General features: G+C 47.6%; 1 protein-coding gene across 10 annotated transcripts in view; it reads right to left on the bottom strand.

Moving 5' to 3' along the window:
- The window catches only part of RREB1 (ras responsive element binding protein 1), a 167,513-nt gene that overhangs the window by 122,593 nt on the left and 29,404 nt on the right, over positions 1 to 15,516 (bottom strand). For 2 of the 10 annotated variants that reach the window (XM_019745409.2, XM_019745400.2), the window contains exon 1: positions 8,103 to 8,388. The exons of 1 other annotated variant lie outside the window; for it this stretch is intronic. The gene's annotated coding sequence lies outside the window, so the exon portion shown is untranslated. 7 more of the 10 variants (XM_074335267.1, XM_019745401.2, XM_019745403.2 and 4 more) reach the window with 6 other exon arrangements.

Below are 15,516 nucleotides of genomic sequence, written 5' to 3' on the forward strand. Positions count from 1 at the left end.
CAGAAGAAGGAGCAGTGAGCCATTACTCAGGGTAGCAATGGTGTAGGAGAGAGAGTGACAAGAGCTGGGACTAGAAAGACAGTTTAGAGCTGATGCTGATGGTCCTCGAGTGCCAAGGTGAGGAGTTTGGGCTTCTTCCTGCAGACAAAAGGAAGCCAAGCAATGTTTTTCAGCAGGCAAACGCCATGTGCAGCTTAGTTTTTGAGCAGAGCAGAGAATGAGCTGGAATAGGGAGACACAGGTGGTAGGAAACTAACTTAGGAGGCCTTTGTGACATGATGAGAGCCTCAGGTCAGGAGCAGTGGGACAGCTAATTATCAGTCAGAATGGAGAGAAACTGGGGGGAGGGTCTGGGGACTGAAGCTGAGGCTGGGAGCCCCAAGTCATGGACAGCAACACGCTTTCTGGCCTGGAAGACTTGGGGGACGCTGCATTTCAGATCACCTAAAAATGAGGGAAATGACTTTTATCTTTATAAGTTGCCTCTGAGGTGGCTGCCGGTGGTCCAGGTGACAAAAGGTCCCAGCTTATGAAAAGCTATAAATGGGCATAGAGAGCAGGAGCTACCTGCCAGTTTACAGGTTAGAAGAGACAGCAGGAAAGCACCAGAATCCATGGCTCTTATTAGCAGGTATGGGAGGACACACGTGGCTTCAGAGCAGGTCACTGGGTACCATCAGCACAAATGGATCTGAACTGGACGCTGACAGTCTGTCCACTGATTTAGGATGTGAAAAAAAGCTACCTTCAAGCGAGTTACCCATTTCTAGAAGCTAAGTGAGAGTCCATGTCATTTTGGGGGAACTATCACTTCCCACCACAGGCAACCCTCTGTCTCGCCAGGATTTCATCCTCGCCTCCTGCCAGTGTGATAGCCCTGGGGAGGACCCAGGACAAGTGGCACCTGTGGCTAAAAGATCACTCCTGTCACTATCCAAGACATCAGCGGTCTGAGAAAATTTAGTTTTATATCTGTACGCCACATTTTTTTTACTTTAAATCAACCACCTTTTTGTGTATTTGAAGTCTGGAAGTCCCAAGAACATAAAAATAACCATGGTTCCCTCTCCATCCCTTCCAGCCATCTGCTATCCACCCTCTCAAGGGAAGATGTATGGACAGAAGACCAGACTCCAAAATACTACCCTGTAAAGAAGGTAGATCCTTATGTAAGAATTTTGTGAAAACCAGAGAAAACCAAGTAAGGGAGACTACTAGTGCAGAAACATCAACTGTCAAAGGAGTAAGGGCTAGTTTTAAGACGTTTTTAAAAAGGGCAGGGGGGAGGGGTGTACTCCACATGAAGTTAAAACATGACGGTGGACAGCAGCTGACAGCACCAGAGCAACCTTCCTAAATGACTGAAGAAGTGACTCAGAAAGCCGAACCACCCACCAGACAGCTTCTCTGTGCCAACCAATCTGGTCTGTTTTAGAAGCAGATGAGTTCTAGACCTTTTATTTACTAAGAGGTTTTCAAATACGTTTAATGCCACAACGTTTTCCCCAACCCCAAGTTTTCTGTGAAACTTTGAACTTGCCAACCATCGTAACTTACAGGCATGTAATAAGAGCTTACTTGCTTTATGAAACTTCAGATGTCCAACTGTATCACGTGCAATTCTGCGCGTCTACCCAGGCTACCTGTGCAGACGCCACAGGCCACAGCTGCAGGACCTTTAAGGCAGGCTTTCTCATCCTGCACTGACACTGGGGGCTGGGTAATCCTTTGTTGTGGGGCCATCACTGTGGGATGGGTAGCAGCATTCTGGCCAGGAGCACCTGACCCCCCAACCCCCAGCCAAGCCATCAAAAAGGTCTCCAGACATTGCCAAATGCCCCTGGAGGCAAAACCTCCCTTGAGTACCACTGCATTTAAGGGGGAATCTAAAGCTTGCACACTGCCTTGTCCTTAGAATCCAGTCCTACGTAAACTTCACTAAGAATAATTTGCTAGTTGTTTGTCTCGGCACTCAAAGCAAAAAGAAAGTGCTGCCTTACCCGATTTGAACATAAACTCCTAGGCAAATTCTGTCTACAGTAATGGTGCACAATTCGGGAAAGGAAATCCAGAGTGGGCACCCACAAAGCTTCCTGAGCTCAAAATATACCACTTTCTTCCATATATAGATTTTGACTTTCTGGACCATTTATTTCATCCTTACAACAACCCCATGATGTAGAAAATCTACTGAAAAAAATGTGTATAATCATCTTCATCAACAGAAATGCTGCCAAAGACTAAAAGGTTTCTTCTTTAATTGCCTTACATCTTCAAATTTAACCACAGTATTGTGAAAAGAATCCAGTCTCATTTTAAACACACACACACACACACACACACACACACACACACACAGACGAGGCACTGTATATTTAACGCTCAGTCTTGAGGCCATGCTGACTTTAAAAAGCAGGTGTTGTACTGAGCTAGACTGGGCTTAGGAGTTCTGGGTCCTAAGCTTGATTTATTACCAGCCACTGGGTGGAAATTGGCACAGTTGTAAAATGGGTTAATATACCCACCCAACCTCACTCTGTTGCTCGAGGATAAAATTGGAATCTTTGTTAAAGGCCTTCACAAAAGCAGGGTGAAGTTAACTTGGTCCAAGGTACACCCTAACGAAAAAGGAAATTTTCAAAGTAATTAAACCATTTAAGGTCTCAAACATTCGTGTAACAATCCTACCCCAGTCTCTGAAAAGGGGGGAAAAAGAGATGAGATACCAAGCAGGCCAGGGGAAAAACAAATAGAGCCATTTAAAAGCTTTATCTAATTACCCCCACTGAGGCTTTTTCTCTGCCGTCTGGCTGGCTGACAAAGAATGTGAAGGTTTTCATTGGGCTTTCTCCTCCCTATCAGGACCACCCGCCCTCATGGAGTCTGAGAGGCCTCAGGTGAATCCTGCAGGAGCAGTCAGTACCCGGTCTTGGGGATTTTACAGAGGCTTTCAAATTCTCTTAGCATTACTTGCTTGAATCACACTGAACAAACAGTCTCCACCCTCTCCCACTTCTTTTGTCTGAAGCACCTATTCACAGGCAGCCACCTTTACAGATGGCTGACTGGCTCACCTGTATCCTGAAGTACCATCAGAAACAAGATGCACCAGTAGCTGGAAGGAACAGCTCTCTGTGCCCTCCTCTCAGGGCCTCCCTTCCTGTCCACCCCACCCCATCGCCACCAACCAATGTCAGAGCGCAATCTCCAGGTACTTGGCTTGACTTCATACCAGTAGTCAACACCCAGGGAAGGTGACAAGAGAAACTGAGCCCAGCGCATTCGATCCCACAGCATAGCTAACATAAAAGGAAAAATGTCCATCACCCTCAGTCCCCATCTTCCTCATTCTTCCACCTCAGTCCTGATGCAAACACAGCAGATGGTCTTCCTCTCTGTATTCTGCTTCTTATGGGAGTGGGGGAAATTAAAAATAGGTGATGCATTTCAGAAAGCACATAGTATGCTTCCCTCTGTGTTTCATATGGTACACCTTTTACTTCTGATTTATGGGGAGGCCCCCCAGGGCATGGAAATCACTATCTGACCCCTGCTTTTTGAAGAGGGCCATGTCTATTTCTACTCAAAAATCACTTCCTAAGTCAGAGGGAGAGAAAGTTCATTTACCCTGCACCCCCTTCAAGAACCTATCCAATTTCTTAATTATATTTGGATAGAAAAAATATTGCTCAGATCTGCCTGTTTGGTAGGTCAGATGTACACAAGTAACCTTAAAGCAGGGAAACTTGTGACTTACAGTGGACTGGCCTGGTTACCAACCATGGCTTCAGTTCAATTGCAACCATTTTATCTCACTGAAAAACTCCAAGATCCTTTAACATACTTATGGCAGAAATGTAATGTAAATCACAATTTTCCCCCTAATATTTGTGAGGGAAATGTCAGCCCTTTCAGACATACTCTAAACCTAATACAATTATTTTTAAAAAGGTATTAAGAACTGGGCTGAATAAACTGAGATGGAGAAGTGAAGTGAAAAGAACAAGCCCTATCAAAGCCTAAGGGAATCTCAGTAAAAAGGGGAAGAAAATTATCGTCCTGTTATCAGGAGAATCTATATCACACACTTCCTATTGATACTATTATTTCATTTTTATCTTTTAAATGCAAATCTATTAAAAAGGAGTGAAGGAGAACATCACTTTGTGTATTAGGTAGATTTTCCAAAACAAACTAAACGTTCCGTTATTAATAAATGAAATACAGTGATGTTACTCACATATATCCTAGGGAAGGGAAGGTTTAACCTGAACACACGGGTAATAGACAAGAAGTCTGCCCAGACAAGCTGCCATCTGACACCAGAGTTGGTCAGAGAGCATGAACTTCAATTAAGACACCGTACAAAAGAAAGAGAAATTACTTAAATATGATAAAAACAAAAACTCAACATCCTACCTTCTTGGGTCAAAGGACACAGAGAACTCAGAAATTAAATAAATCTAGTAAATAATGTAAAACAGGGAAGGACTCCTTTTCAAAAATGCTTTGGTTAATTTTAGCATCCTTCTGTTTAGCTGCTTAGCAACCCTTATCCTATGACCTTTTAAGCATCACCTACTTTTCAGAAGGATAATGAATTGAAACATCAAAAGGATTCACTTCTGACTGTTTCTAGTGAACATGGTTAACCAATTATTGTAGGACTTCGATTTATATTTACTATGCCATACAAAACTTAAAAAAGTAGAAGTTTTAAAACTTTATTAATCAGGAAATATCCTTTGCTGAAGGTAATAAGTGATGTTGAAAAATGAGCATATGATTTCTAAACTGACGTAGGAAGTGGACCAACACAGCAATTCAAAATTGAACAGTAAAAATGAAAGCTACCTAATGGCACCTAGCTCCTGCCTGACATAGAGCATGTAACTGATAAACAGCTGTTGATCAGGTGCAGAACTAACAACATTAGGTTTTATTTTCCTCCAATATTCTGTACCTGTCTTGGATGCAAATGAGACCGCAGGACTCAGCATGAAGAAATTTAAAATAAAAGACCCTTCAATCAAAAGGTCACTTGTTGGATGACGTAAACAGTTAGGAATGGACGCACCACCTTGCCAGCTGAGTCAGACCCATCTTCCCCTTCACATAAACACTTCTCTGCCATAAGGGCTTAGACTCTGATTTTCTGATGAGAAATAAGTAGTATCTAGAACAACCCAGAGAATGATATACCATATAACAGTAAGCATCTGAAGCATTTAAGAGTATCACGTAACCAGCAAGTCCTCTTTAAAGAACAAAACATCCTAAAATGCAATCAGTTTAGCAGTATTTTTTTAAAAATGATAAAACAGTGCAAGTTCATTAACAACCGAAAATGGAGCACAAGCAAAACAAATAACTAAATCAAAGGGCTCTCTCCCTTTCTTTTGTAAAAGGGGTGAAGGAGGGAAGGTATTTTTTCACACATTTAAAACTTGATAAAAGCCATTCAAATGTTTAATTCATCAGTGTAACCAAAGCTCAAAACACATCAAAGCAGGATCCATCAGCCCGAACCCAGAAGTCTCCCTCCAAAGGGCAGAGGTAAAAAAACAAAAACAAACAAAACCCTAAAATTAGTGGCTCACCTTTGCTTAAATTACTTGAAGAATAACTTCAAACCCATTCCTTCAAAAGTTCTTTGTGACTCTTGAAGGAAGCACAGAACTAAACGTTTGCAAACAAGAGGAAAAAAGTTTCAGCCAAGACTTTGGCCTCTTAGACTTCCGGGTTACATGTCTTAGAATCATACCTGCCCACTAGAAAAAGCACCAGATCTAGAGGATGCTTTTAAGGGCTGTGAAGGTGGATGGGTGGTGGTGGTGGCCGGGGCACCCCAAAAAACAAAACGAAAACCATTCTTTTCTTTGCAGTTCCCTTTTCTCCAACTTCCACTTCAATTAAACTTATTTCAGAACACACGCACATGCATGCATATACCACTGCATGTCTAAAAGAAAAAAATATCTCAAAAAATATGGGATGCACATTAGCAACCCAGCCTTTGCAGAAATCACCTCAAGTCTCCTCTTCAAGACAGAAATACCTCGCTATTTTCCAGGTTCCTTATCGAACAGGAAAACTTTATTTCCACTGGCTTTCAAAAGGCTAAGCTTAAATCTAAACTCTAAAACAAGCATGAGGGTTAATTCTGCTACTGATGAAAACTCTAGGACAGGTTTTTCAGCATACCAAAAAGTTGTATTTTTATTCACCTTTCTTTCTATCGCTCTCCACCACCATCACCATCCCCCCAAAAAGAGGGAAAAAACTCCAAAGTGCCCCGAATGTGTGCTGCTGCTGGCTCTGAAGCCGTGTAGAATTTCGTAATGGAATGTGAACTGCTCGTCCGGATCTGGGCTCACGTTCTATCTTCTAACCAGTAAGGAGCGAGGGAGGGCAAATCTGCTGAGCAAGGAGAAATACTTTCCTCCTCTTTTATAACCCATCACGGATGCACCGCGGCCGCTGGACGCGAGCTGCACGCTGCGCCTGTCAACCGGCCCGCCGGCCTGCTGGTCCCCGCGACCCCTGGGTCCTCAAGCCCCCAGCGCCTCTTCCCTCTCCGGGGCCGCCCCCGCCTCCCCCCGCCCGAAAAGTAAAGTAGCCTCGCCAACAAGCGGGCTCGGCCTCCGCGTCCCGCACTCACGCGCCTCGCCCGGCCCGGAAGGTAGCCGGGGAGCGAGTCACTAACTACATCCTCGACGCGACCCTCGGCCCGGTTCAGAAAACACGCCGCTTCCCAGGGTGGGGGCCGGCGACGGGAAGGACCTCCTCTGCTCCTTAGCAACCATTAAGGTCGCAGTTTCCTAAGAGACCGCGAGCGGGGAGGGGGCGCAGGGGGCCGGGCCCAAGGCGGTGGGGGGGCGCACTGGGTCCCCAGCCTCTCGACGCCGCCCCCACCCACCCCGGCTCCGCACAGCGGGCCGGGATGGGAGGAGGAAGGGAAGCCCCAGAACTCGCAAAAAATTGGTCCAGCGGGCGGCGGACAAAAGTTTCCGAGCGCGCTCCACAGCTGGGCGGCGAAGCGGGCCCCGGCGGCCGGCCCCGCCTCGGATGCTCCCGGCCTCCTTCCTGTGCTCGTGACGGCGCCGGGCGCCGAGCCCCCCCGCGATGCAGGCTCCGCTCCACACCGATGGCTCCCACGAAAACACACGGCCAACCGAAGGGCAAGGGAACAATACGCGGACAGGGCTCTGGCCCCCTCCTCCCCTAGTTACCCGGGACAGTGCTCTTCGTGACCCACAGCCACGAGCCTAGAACGGGCGAGGGCGCAGGGTGGCCGCGGCCCCCTCCCAGCCGGCGCCGTCCGCCGGGGAGGATCAAAGTCCGCAGAGCAGGGCGCGGCGGATGCTCCCACCGCGCAGCCCCGAGCAGGCACCCCGAGCCAGCACCCCAGGCAGGCACTCCGAACGGGCACCCCCGGATACCTTGCGGCGGCGGGCGGGCGCCGTCATCTCCGCGCTGCTCGGCCCGAGAGGGACTCGAAAGTATGTAGGAGAAAAGTTTCCCCTCCCACATGGGGGGGAGGATGTCGGGGGAGCGAGGGCGGAAGATGGAGAGCAGCGCTGGGAAGATGTTTCTGGCCGGCGGTGCGTGCACCATCCGAGTCCCGGCGGTGTTGGTTAAAAATAAATTGGGCGGCGGGCGCGGCGGCGCGGGTCGGGCCGGATTCCTGCGCTCGGACGGCTAATATGGATGCGCATCAGGTCCTGGCGGCGGGGCGCTGCGGCGACCGCGGCGGCTCGCGCTGGGAGCTGGTTGGCAGAGCCGGCAGCTCGGGAAGGGGAAAGGAGCGGAGGAAGGGGAGGAGGAGGAGGGGAGGAGGAGGAGCGGCCCGGCGCGCAGCCCGAGGGGAGAGGGCTGCCCAGCTCATCCCCGTCCGGCCCCACCGCCAGAGCGCACGTAGCGCGGCGTGGGGCACTCGGGTCCTCAGCTCTGGGAAACGGCGAGTTTAAAAAAGTACAACGCGCTCCACAGACTTCACCCTCCCCATCCCCAAAAGTTCTTTAAAAGGTCGCTCCCTCTTAGCCCCAGACATCTCGCTGCCACCCGAGTCCCGCGAGCCGGAACCCCGGGCGCGTACTTACGGCCGGGCAGGGCGCTTGGCTCCCAGGCATGATGCCGTAGGGACCGGTGGGCTTCGGGGAGAGAACGAGGAGAGATGCAAACTTGTTCCGGAAAAGGAATCAAAATGGCGTTTCTGGATGTGCAAAGTTCATCAACTCCGCAGTCACTTCCCCTCCTCCTCTTCTCCCACAGGGAGGGAGGTGGGCGAGGAGCTGACGACCCCGGCGCCCCAGCCGTAGTCCCGGCCCCCGCCTCGGCCCCCCGCCCCGCTTCCTCGCCCGCACGCTCGGAGACTCGCTCTCCCCCTCTCACCCTGATAAGTAGACACATCACGTGTTGCTCCTGCGAGTCTCCTGGGGACGTGTTACTGAGCGGCCGCGGCGGCGGCGGCGGCGTCTCGGGCTGGGGGGTGGGAGGGACCGCGGTACCCGCCTGTCGCCCCCGCCCCGATTTTAGCGGGGTGACCGCAGTTTCCATCCCGGGATGGATGGAGGTGGAGTTCCCCACCCCACCCCCACCGCGGCCCCAGGTTTGCCCCACAGCCTCCGCAGGCGCCCCGGGCCAGAGGATGGGCCGGGCCGCCCCAGGGAAAGGGTCTCAGCGGCCGCAGCTGAGCCGGATCTTGGTCAGCCCAGCGCTCGCCGGCCGGCCACCTTGGACCACTTCGCCCCCTCCTCTCTAGCCCCTCACTGCAAGCGACTCTCCGCCCCCAGCTTTCCATCACATCACTCTAGAGTTTGTTTCACTATTTTAACGGAGGAGGGGATAGGCAGTGATGCCCCTGAGGCGCGAGAGGGGCGCCTCGGAGGCCGGGAGGGGGGTGGCGTGGGGTCGCGGTCACTTGGTCTGGCGCCGCCGCTCACAGTCTAGGAAACAAATGGGAGGGTGAGCCCCACCCGCGCTGTTCCCTCTCCACGCGGTCCTTGCTCCGCATCCAGGTGGGGCGAGTAGATGCTGGGTCAGGAGATTAAGGAACCAGCGCTTCACCCCGCCCCCAACTTTGGGCTGTTTCTCTCCCAGGGCCCCGTTCTTTTAGCTCTGGTGCTGCCGTTCCGGAGCGTGTTCTCCGTCCAACAAATTCAACGTTCACTCGGCTTTTGTCACTTTTCCTTTACCACACTCAACAACTGATGCTTAAGCGGGGTCTGCTGGCTCCTAAGGGGCCGAGGATGGCAGAGGCTCCTACAGCCAGTGTCCCCACCCCGCGATGGAACGGCTGATGCTGTGTCATCCATATCGCCCTCTGAGGCATCAGGGAAGCCACATGCAATATCTCTTTCTCTCAGAGGGCTCCTGTTTCAACTCTGAAAAGCAGGGCACTCTCCATCTCTACAGCTCCCACCACCACGCTTAGCTCTTGCTGTTGAGGCCCAAGTTATCACTCAGCCCAGGGAAACCAGGCCTGGGCTATGCTTCCTCCATGAAGCAGCTGACATGTTTCCAACTGTTAATATTTTTCCTACTGAGGTTCTGAAAGGGCCTGTTCTCAGGCTTTGGAAACATCATCAGACAGATAAGAGTGACTGTGGTTGTGGAAAATAAACACACACCTGAAATCCTCAAGACAAATATGCCTCTTAACTGGTTGCAGAGAATACTACTATTGAATTAGGCATTTAAGACTAGTCAGGCAAGGTGATGTTATACAGAAAGCTGGCTACTACTGTAGAATCACGCATTTGAGACTAGTTAGGCAAGATGATGTTATACATACAGAAAGCTGGCTACTCTACTTACTATGACCTTTCACCCTGACTCCACCACACGGACTTCTCTGAGGACACCTGCACATTATACAAAGTTTTAGGCCCAATCATGGGCCTTTAATTTGCAACTTTCAGGGGAACGCTGGTTTTCAGGGCTGCAGATAAAAGTATCTATCTAGGGATGGACTAAATGGATGGGTTCTGGCCCAGATAGAACTCTCTAGAACCAAGCAAAAGCAGTTGGGCCATTACCTCTGACGAGATAAGTAGGCTAAACCACAGCCCAGGAGGGAACTGATTCAGCTGGCTGTTTCCCTGACGTCCAGAGTCATCAAAATTAAGTTTTCAGAACCTGTTATGTTTCCCATGGTCTACTGTTTACTGAGGAAAATTCTATCGAGAGAAACTTCGGCACTTGCATTTTTCTAAGTCTCCCCCTCCCCCACCCCATGTCCCCAAGTATATTATCAAATGCTTTTCTGAAGACAGGCCTGCCCCTGGAGGAAATGGGCAAATCTCTAAACAGGAGTAAGAGTTCACACAGTCACCACAGAACTGGTGTATGGAGCTTCAGACTTTTAACATGTTCCAATGAGAAAGCAAAGGAAGGTCCATTTAGGGAATGCTACTTTATTCATTTGTCCTGCCTGGATTCAGGAGTTAGCCTTTCCTGGTCTCCCCATTCAGTGGTAGAGTTTGACCAGAAACAACATCAAAGTTGGAATTTTGCTGGTAATTTCACTTATTCTATAAAATACATTCAAACCTGCAAAGTTACATGAATTTTCATGATAAATCACTACTTTTATGTCTAGATAACATCAGCAACTAAAAAAGAGAGAAAACAGTTTAAAAGTAACTTTTAAAAATTAAATCTAATGATATAGGCCTTGTGTTCATTTTTTCTAGCTAATTAATAAATTTATAAGTCAACCTGTTCAAAGGTGTGTTTATTCATATTACATATAAATATCATTTATTGGACAAATACCTATTTGTTGAACATCTAATAGGTAAAAAGAGCCATGCTATCAAAACCATGATGAGGTGTTACTTCACACCCACTAGGATGGCTATAATAAAAAAGACAGAAACAAGTGTTGGCAAGGATGTGGAGAAATTGGAACCCTCGTGCATTGCTGGTGGGATTGTAAAATGGTGCAGCCGCCTTTAAAAACAGCTTGGAAGTTCCTCAAAATGTTAAACATTGAGTATATAACCCAGCTAGTCCACTCCTAGGTATATACACAAAAAATGAAAACATATCCACAGGAGAACACGTACATGAATGTTCATAGCAGCATTATTTGTAATAGCTAAAAAGTGGAAACAACCCAAATACGCATCAACTGATTAATGGGTAAACAAAATGTGATCTATCCATACATGGAACATTATTCAGCCGTAAGAAGAATAAAGTACCAATATACGCTACAACCTGGATCAACTTTGAAAACATCCTAAATGAAATAAGCCTGACCCAAATGGACAAATACTTTATGATTCGGTTTATATGAAATGTCCAGAATAGGCAAATGTATAGAGACAGAAAATAGATTGTTTGCCTAGGGCTGAGGGTTTGGGGGGAAATAGGGATTGACTGCTCATGTGTGTGGGGTTTCTTTTTGGGGTGATAGAAATGTTCTATGATTGTGGTGATGGTTGCACAACTCTGAATATATTAAAAACCACTGAATTGTATATTTTAAATGGGTGAATGGTAGGGTATGTAAGTTATATCTCAATAAAGCTGGTATGTATATATATATACATGAAATTGTATATATATACACAAAAAATGAAAACATATCCACAGGAGAACACGTACATGAATGTTCATAGCAGCATTATTTGTAATAGCTAAAAAGTGTGCTAGGTTCTATAGTGGAGAAACAATACAAAAATGGGTAATTTATAACCTGTGCCTTAAAACAGTTCAGAATCTAATCTCTGCACAGGAAGTAATCATGAAATGCAAATCAACAATAAGGAGGAACCATCAAATAGATACAAAATTCATGGGTTCAGAGAAAAGAGGTCACTTCTAATAAGAATCATTGGAGAAAGCTTCATGGAAGAGAAAGCAATGGAGCTGAGCCATGGAGAATGGCTAGAAATTTCATAGGTGGAGACTGAGATTAGAAACAGCAGATTTGCAAAGGCATTATTGTAGCAAGTCATGGGTCCTCTTCAGAGATCACTAAGGATTCCAGTGTGGCTGGATTACAATATATATAGGAATATATAGGTAATGAGACTGAAAGGTAAACAAGCTGAAGCTATCTCACACAGAATTTTTTAATATGATCCATGGAAAACCTCAGGTATGAGGGTAGGGGCAGAGGTAATAGAGAGTAGATGATCAAGAGCCACTTCAGAGGAAGAATTGACGAGAAAGCAACTGGTGGACCAGGAATGTGGGGGTGAAGAAGTGAGAGCCAAGATGATGCCTGGGTCTTAGCCAGTTGCCTGAGAGAATGAAGGACAACATGAGAAAGTCAGAGGTAAGAACTCATTGAGGTAGAAGATGAAAGACTAGGTGATACTGAGCTTGAGGCAAAAATAAATGGAAAACACAGAGCTCGGCCATGAAAGAGGATCAAGAAGAAAAAGGATGTGGATGTTGGAGAAGGCCACTTGGATGAGGTGACACATTCTGCTGAATCTCATATGTAGGTGTCCCCCAGGCAGAGAGGACGGGGCAGGGCCCTCCAGGCAGAGGGAGCAGTGAGTAGTAAACTCAAGGGCACTGAGGTGTAAAACAAGGTCAGTTTCTTAAACTACAAATACCTCACTCTGTAGCTGGAGCAAAGGGAGGAGGATGTTGTGGGCCAGACCGCCCAGAGTTCTGTGCAGCTGGCTGCTGACTTGGATTTTATCCAATGGTGAAGCCCTGAAAGGACTTAAGGAATAGGGGAGACAGAGCATCCCTCATGGTACTGTGGAGAAGGGTCTGGAAGCCTCGGACAGGAAGGCTAGTTAGGAATTAATAGATGATCCATCTAAGATATAATAAGGACCTAGTAAACCACTGGCTGGAGAGGTGGAGAGGAATGGAGTGATTTGAGACATAATTAGGACATGGATTCAACAGAATTTGACCAATTCGATGAGAGGAAGGAAAACAAAAATCCCTCTGGAGCACTGACCAAGGAGTGTGCCACCAAAATAAACCACTGCAGTGGTAGAGCGACAAATGACAGTGCAGGGATTAAAGCGAAAACAGTGGGATAGGTGGAGGTAGGAGATGTACTAGAGGTAGGAGATATTAAAGAGATGGAGTCCACTGGGCTTGGTCTCAGTTGGTTTTGGGGTGAGAAGAAGAGAGAATTAGGAAGGTTTCTCTGGTCTCAGTTGTGGGTACCTGGATGGGTGGTAGGTCCATTCACCAGGGGCACGAGTCATGGGGGGAGGGTGGTGTGTGGAAGACGAAAGGTGATCAGACCCAGGAAAAAGCCCTGGAGAGACATCTGAGGGACAGAGAGGGTGGACAGTGAAGGGCTAGAGGCTGAACCCAGGGCAATGTCTGCAATTAGATGGCTGAAGGAGGAGTGACAAGTGCACTCTTTTACCTCGAAAGAAGCAGAACAGCCAAAGCAGTGGGGGCTGCCAAGGGAAAAGGTGATTACCTGTTAAAATGTAGAGACACCAAGGCAAGTAGGTGAAAAGGGGGTGAGATCTGAGAAAGTAAATTGATTTGAGAGTAGAAGACAGGGGCCAGAAAACAAAGGGTTAAAGAGTAACTGGAAGAAGAGGAAATGAAGCCCATGCTTTGTGAGAAGTTAGGTGATAAAAGGGAGAGAAAGGAAAGTAACAGCATAATGGCAGCTAGTATTTATGGAATACCTACTATGTGCCAGGCACTGTTCTAAGGGCCTCAGGTGTATTATCTTGCTTACTCCCACCCAGCCTCAGATCTGGTAGGCGCTATTATCGTTCCCATTCTGCAACTGACTCAACTGGAGTCCAGACATCACACAGCTGGGAAGAGGCAGAGATGAGATGCACACCAGGCAGTCTGACCCCAGAACCCCACTCTTGTATTGCTGTCACCGCTATTGTTAGTTAATTGAGAATTAGTGTGCTAATAACAATGCCTACTTGATAGTCTCGACTAATCTCAATAAAATGCTCTTGCTTGGACTTTTGCAGAAGGGCCATTATTGTCTGTGCAGTTGTTTAACAAGGATTTAATTGGAAAGATAAGTGAATGTGCAGATTTAAGTGTTGCTAATTTGGTTTCTAACCATCTCTCCTTCACCTCAACCTAAAGTACAAACCTCTTTCTGTTCTCCAAGTATTATGATCCATACGTGCAGACTACATTCTAAAGTGGTAGCTGGATATTTTATGTACCCAGGACAGGAGCCCAGAGATGATCAACCAGAGACTGCCCTCTTAACGTCTACACCGGCAGTTTTCAACTGGTGTGACTCCCCCGCCGCCCAGGGACATTCAGCAATGTTGGGAGACATTTTTGGTTGTCACAAATTGAGGGAGGGGTACCACTGGTATCTATGGGCGAAGGCCAGGGATGCTGCTAAACATCCTGCAATGCACAGGACGGCCCCACAACAAGGAATGATCTGGCCCCAAATGGCAGTCATGCCGAGGTTGAGACACCCTGCTCAACGGTGCCTTGAAAACTATCAGAGTCTGGGAAAGGGGTTTTAGAGTGGGTAAACCACCCAGACCATGCATGTCAACAGGAAGGAATGTAAATCCAGGGGGGAGAGAATACAGATCTATGAGACAGAAACAACCTTTGAAGACAGGGGTGTGTGTGTGTCTATGGCAGAGAAAACATGGTAGAGAGATCAGCCTTGGGGAAAAAAGAAGGCTAATTTACATTTTACGATAGAAGGGAAGGGAAACACAATAGCAGGAACATACTGAGAAATGAGTGGAGAAGAAGGCAAGCTCTGGGACTTCCCATTAGGTGGCCCTGGCTCTGGCAAAGCAGCAGTGTAGGAGAGCCTGGGAGCAGCATGCAGCTGAGACTTAAAGAAACCAGGACTCAGTGGTAGAAAACTTCAGCCCTGTTTTAGCTTCAATGCCATGGAGCCACAGAGGACAAAAAACATATGGTAGGGATTACTGACGGTTGGAAATTGAAATGAGTAAAATCCATCACAAGGGGATGACACCGGAAGGGGGCTGAGGCTGTGAGAACTAGGAGTGGTCTGGGGACAAGAAGATGAGGAAGGAAAGCAGGTTCAGTGGCTGGGAGGGTGAGGCAAGGCGTGAGGGACAGAAGGGGGGCTGAGGCTGGGGCAACAGGGACGGAGCCCTCAGAAGAGAAAGAGAACCAAATGACTCTTCTGAGATGAAGCGGAAAACCTACTCACAGGGTTCAGGAAATGGAGAAAACTGTAAAAAAAAGGACAGGACATGAGTCTTGATATGGATGGTCCTGTCACTGAAAATGAAGAAGGGGACAGGCTCGAGAGGAAAAATGTGAAGTTGGTCTCTAGGTTCACGGTGAAGAAAGGGTGTCTTAGAGATCAGTAGGTGATTGGGGTACAGATGAGAAGCAGGCATAAACAGATGACACCAACATCAAAGGAGGTATTATGGGCTACAATGTGTCCCCCAAATTCATATGTTGAAGTCCTAGCCTCCGGTACCTCAGAATGTGACTATATTTGGAGATAAGGCCTTTATAGAGGTAATTAAGGTGAAATGAGGTAATTGGGGTGGGCCCTAATCCAATAGGACTGGTGTCCTT

This window comes from Rhinolophus sinicus, linkage group LG06 (assembly GCF_036562045.2).
Source record: "Rhinolophus sinicus isolate RSC01 linkage group LG06, ASM3656204v1, whole genome shotgun sequence".
Taxonomy (NCBI): Eukaryota; Metazoa; Chordata; class Mammalia; order Chiroptera; family Rhinolophidae; genus Rhinolophus; species Rhinolophus sinicus.